The sequence below is a fragment of the Heteronotia binoei genome, chromosome 10, assembly GCF_032191835.1.
Source record: "Heteronotia binoei isolate CCM8104 ecotype False Entrance Well chromosome 10, APGP_CSIRO_Hbin_v1, whole genome shotgun sequence".
NCBI classification, from domain to species: domain Eukaryota; kingdom Metazoa; phylum Chordata; class Lepidosauria; order Squamata; family Gekkonidae; genus Heteronotia; species Heteronotia binoei.
Window position 1 is genome coordinate 45,981,595 of NC_083232.1, and position 6,000 is coordinate 45,987,594.

Here is a 6,000-nt window from a genome sequence, read left to right on the forward strand (position 1 = left end):
ATAGAGTTCAATACAGATTTTTGATGGACCTCTGTGTTTGTTTCGCTCTATTGTGAAATCTGACCAGTTATTCTTATCCTCTGCTTTGTTTAGTAAATCAACTGTTGATGCAGAAGACTTATCTTAGAACTCAGTGTCTCCCAATCCTTCATAAGGAGAGTTGGCAGGGGACTTTCTCAAAGCCATTTTGAAAACCCAGGTACATGTTCAGGATCCTTACATGGCTACCAAATACATGAATCACAAGCAGATTTTGATCACTGTACAGTGCTTCTGCAGTGCAAGCTGCTTTTCAGAGACTGTGGTGAAATATTCCATCAGACAGTTTCTCTCTGCTTGTGAGATGAGAATATTATATCCCATTTGTGCAGATGGGGAGGAAAGGACTTTAGAGAAAGCCAGTTTGGTGTACTGGTTAAGTGCATGGACTCTTATCTGGGAGAACTGGGCTTGATTCCTCACTCCTCCACTTGCACCTGCTGGAATGGATTTGGGTCAGCCATAACTTTCACAGGAGTTGTCCTTGAAAGGGCAGCTGCTGTAAAAAGCTCTCTCATCCTACCTCACAGGGTGTCTGTTGTTGGGGGGAATGTAGAGGAGATTGTGACCGCTCTGGCACTTTGAGATTCAGAGTATAAGATGGGATATAAATCCAATTTCTTCTTCTTCTTTATGAAGGGGAATCACACCGAAAGAAAATTTACTACAGGGGAATTGGAAAGGCTCATCGGTGACATATTGGTATCACTTGTGAGGCACTGATGTCACTTCTGGGTATACTAGAAGTAATATCAGTATATTAGGATGCTGATGATTCTGCCCCCCTCATTTTTCTCCCATTGCCTAACTTCATGATAGTGGAAAGGGGCTGCTGGAGGTAGGAGATAGCTGGCAAATTGTAACCCTACAGTATAAATCCATTTTATTTGTAGGGACTTTGAATGGGTTTTGAGCTCCAGGCATTTTTTTTGAGGGGGTAGATCAATGGGGTTTTACCATATTCTGTATGTTTTTAATGTTTGGAATTGTAAGCCACCTTGAGCCACAAGAGAATGGTGGGGTATAAATAATAAAGGGGCACACATTATACAGGTCTGTTGAGGCCTGCTCCATTATGTTGCCATAAACCACAACCAACTGGTTAATTGATGGGCCCCAGGAAGAGCCATATTAGGTCTGTGAAGTTTTATAGCCTTGGTTTGCAGTAACCATGTTGCCCTACACAAACTCAAACATGCCTGAACTGGCAATGATGACAGAAAATGGAGACTATACACACAACTAACTGGAGCATTCGGTATGGCTGTGTAGGTTTGTAATTGTGTAAAAATTAAAAAATCCCCGGAAGTATTTAAAATCCCAATACTATCTGGAAACACTATGACATTTAAGAAAAGAAGCAATTACCTTGTTCTGTCACAAGAGAGCGCTATTGAGGTACTTGCTCCAATTCAGCTGGGGAGGGGAAATTATACACTGAGTAAGGTAAACATTTCCAGTAGTCTGATGCAAAAGGACTTGCAATTCACATATTTAAAAAAGAAAATTTGCAGTAATTGTGCCAGTTTTTCTCAGAAGTGTTTTTTTTATAACTGACCCAAAGTCTTAGGCACCAAGAAAATCTGAAGGCCAAGCTATCTGTTATGTATATTTTACTATACCCTAGTGGCTCATTTTTAAGTTTCAGTTCACAGTATATCTGTCTGTTTAACTATAAAAACCTTTGTTTTATTATTCCATATGATGCTGCATTAAATATTTTTTGTTTGTCTTGCAAGTTTTATGCCTGATTTAGCCCCATCGAATCCATGCAGGCAGAAGTTATACAAGTCATGTCCAACCAATGTGAGGAACTTCCATACAAGGATGTGTGCGAAAAGCTGTGGCTTAATCTGCTTAGAACTTTTGTGTTAAATGATACAAATTCTAGGGATGCAAATGAAGAGACTGAAGATGCAGTAAGGTTCAATTGCTAAAGTCCTAACTAGATATTACAAGCTCCATGTGATTGCATCCCGTAATAACTCAATTCCGCAGGGACCTAGTTTGGATGGGAACCATGGTGTCAGGGATTTTGAGCCTAAAATGCAAAGGATAAAGGGAAAAGATTTCCTGATCCAACCTGCCCCACCCACTCTCCTTATCCATCTGTGCCTGAGAGGTGGTGGGAATCAGTGTTTGGGTGAGGGACTGGAGCCTACTTTCAGCCCGAGCCTCTTCCCCTTTTACCCACTAAACTTGTTGCCACCATGTGACCTGCCCTCCCTTCTCTATATCTCCTTTGCAGTGGCCTGGCACTGCATGTGCATGGTCCATGCCCAGATCTCCAGAAATTTCCCAACCCAGAGGCAGCCCTATTGGAAGAGCAAGGCCAGTGTCACACAACATTAGTTCTTATTATTAGCATAACTAATTTCTTATTATTAGCATAACTTCTATCAGAGTTTTGGGGATTTCTATTGCATCATCATGTTGTACAACACATACTCTCCCTCTCCCCCACCTAGAGTTTCTGTGGGGGCAAGGGAGGAAGCAGTTTTTGCCAGTGCACCCATCCTGTGAGAGACCTCTGATTTCCCGCACGTTATTCTTAAGGGTTTCAAGAGCTTAGGTGTTTGAGCTGGGAACACACTCATTGTTTTCATTCAGATATTTCAATCCTGAATTCATGACAGCATCTTTTGCAATCCCATATTTCCCCTTGGTAATAGGTATGAGGGCTGAGCTGAGGGTCATACTTTGGGATTGTTACTTGAATGCGCACTCCAGATTTCCTCACACAGCTTCAGTATCCAAGGGAATTATCGTATTATGGGGGTAGCCAACCTTTTCTACAATGTGAGCTGTTTCTCAGTAAAAAAAATATCCCAAGCTATACCTCCCCATTTTTTGACCAAGTTTTGTTCTATCCAGTGTAAACCTGAAATGAAGCCATCAGATAAGCAACATAGAGAAAAAGCCTAAGGCAGCTCTCTTCACAGTCTTCTCCACAAGTTTTCCAGAGGGGTGCATGAGCTACTCTGCAGCAGCCAGACTCCTGCTATATTACAAACAAAACAATTAAGTTTATCAGAGAATTCTAAACTATCCATTTTAAGCTACGTCCCATTCCATTAGACCTCAGTTTGCTTGTTCCAGACTTTTCTTACCTGCTTCTTCAGCATGCAGTTGTACAATAATTTTTATTGTGAAGAAACATCCAATTTACATTCCCCATTAATTGTGTTTTCAGTTAAGTGTGTATTTGGGATTTAGTACATGACAGTTGTCAGTCATCATTTCAGTTGGTTCCATACACTAGAGCTCTTAAAAGGCATCAAGGTTATAATAGGGCTCATCTAAATGAAGTTTATTTTGCCATGAGTTTGGAGCCTGTCTTCTGGGCTAAATTGGCATGCCTGGGGAGAAGGCAGGGCCTCTGATGAGAGAACATTAATGTTCTGTAACAACTGTGGGTGTTCCTTCAATGGCCACTTACTCTTAGGTGACAGCTGTCTTCAAGTACCCATCAGAGTTTGGCTCCTCCTAGTTGACAGGAAGAGCACTGTCATATTGTGCAGAGAAACTGAATTATTTGAGTTGGCTGACTGCAGTCTTTAAGCAGAGTTACATTCTTCTAACAAAGCAATTACAAACAAGGCTTCTCAGAAGCTTACTGTGCTTTACTCCAGGGCTAGCCTGAAACTGGCACCCTAGGCAAGGCTAACTTCTGCCCCCACCCCCCGCACTGATAGCATCACTAAGTCACATGGGGGCGCCCAATTTGGCACCCCCAGAAGGCCAGCATCCTAGGCAATTGCCTAGTGGCAGGGCCAGCCCTGCTCTACTCAATGGGGGCCTGCTCTCAGGACAATGCATTTAGGATTGCACTATATGACCATTGAAGTCAATGGACTTAGAAGGGTGCCAATTCTGTTTAGGAATAGAACAGAGTTTGAGTCCGGTGGCACCTTTCAGACCAACAAAGTTGTATTCTGGATATAAGCTTCCATGTGCATTTGTGCACATGAAAGTTTATACCCAGAATGCAATTTTGTTGGTCTGAAAAGTGCCACTGGACTCAAACTTTGTTCTGCTGCTTCAGACCAGCACAGCTACCCACCTGAAGCTATCTGCTCAGAAATGTTCAACAAAGTATCCTGATGATCAGAAACTCTCTCTGATGTGAAGAAGCAACACTGCTCCCCTGTGTTAAGTGTTTGTCTGTACCCAGGGGTGGAATTCTAGCAGGAGCTCATTTGAATATTAGGCCACACCCCCTGATGTAGCTAATTCTCCAAGAGCTTACAAAAAAGGGTCTTGTAGGCTCTTAGAGGATTGGCTACATCAGGAGTGTGTGGCCTAATATGCAAATGAGCTCCTACTAGAATTCCACCCCTGTCTGTACCTGAGCTCTGCTTTGGAAATACCCAAACACAAGTCTCCGGTGTAGAGTTCTCCAAAGGGAACTGACTCAGGAAGCACTGTCTCTGGAACTTCTTACTATTTGGGGAAAAGGGCAGCATCTGGCTATTTGCCCAGGGTCTTGTGACCCCTGCTAATGCCTAGGAAATGGTGTAGAGATGGGCACAAACTGGGAAAATGTGGTTCAGTTCAGTTTGTGGTGTACCTAGTTCTCAAAGCATGAACCGCTACAAACTTTTAAGAGCCAATCAAACTGGTTTGGTTCATGAGATCTGTGGCGTGGTAAAACACATATACACCCCCAATGTGCTGGAGACACCAAACTTGCCAGAAGTCTTCAGCAGACTTCTTTATCTGCCCTCTGAGTTTGGTAATGATCGGGTTTACAGGGTTTGAGTAATGCTTTGCTAAAGAAGGTGCCCCCAGGAAAGTGCTTTTTGAGGAAATGACAGCTGACATGCAATCATTTTGATAGGCGTAGGTTCTGGAGTAAATATAGCAAGTCCTGTGCAAACTAGAGATACCAAACTTGCAGGCGATCTCTGGATGACTTTCCTCTATCTATCCTCCGATATTGATGAGAACTGGATTTACTGGGTCTGAGTTACACCAAAGAAGGTGCCCTACCCTCCACTGTTTCCAATGGAGGGGGAAAACAGCAAAAAAAGCAAGAGCAATAGAAGCCCAGCAGAACAGAATCAAAGTTCCCAGGAATCCCTTTAGTAGAAACTGAAGGTGGGGGGCATTTTGCAAGCCCAGCAGGACCAGTGCCATTGCGGCAATGCAACCCCATCAGGACTAAGGTCAAACCAGAGAATCTCTGCAGTAGAAACTGCAGGGGGGGGCATTTTTCCCAGCCCAGAAGAACCAGTGCAATGTACTAGTGCCCAGCAGAACCCAGCACCATTGTGGGAATGCCAGCTCAACAAGACTTGTATCTAGCACAGAATCACACTTCAAGCAAGGGAGAGGGGGTTGAAAGCCCAGCAGAACCAATGCAATGTACTAACATTCAGCAGAACCCAGCGTCAATGTGGTAATGCCAACTCAATCACAAGCGGGGGGGGGGCATTTTTGCAAGTCCAGCAGAACCAGTACAATGTACAGAGTGTCCAGCAGTACGAGTGTAGTCACAGATTGCCCACCAGAATCCAGTGCCAATGTGCAAATGTTGGTAAGAGTAAGGTGATGCATACTGGAACAAAAAATCCAAACTTCAAGTATCAGCTAATCGGGTCTGAACTTGCTGAGACTGAGAGGGGAAGAGTTCTTGGGGTCATAGTGGACAGTTCAATGAAAATATCAACCCAGTGTGCTACAGTGGTGAAAAGGGCAAACTCCGTGTTAGGGATTATTAGGAAAGGAATTGAGAATAAAATGGTCAATATTGTAATGCCCCTGTAAGGCGCTATGGTGCAGCCTCATTTGAAATACCGTGCACAGTGCTGGTCACTGTATCTCAAAAAGGACATTGCAGAGCTGGAAAAAGTACAGGGGAGGGATTAGGGGGTAGCAGCAACTTTTTTTATGAGGTAAGGCAGAAGAGTCTGGGACTTTTCAGTTAAAAGAAATGACTACTTGATAGAGATTTATAAA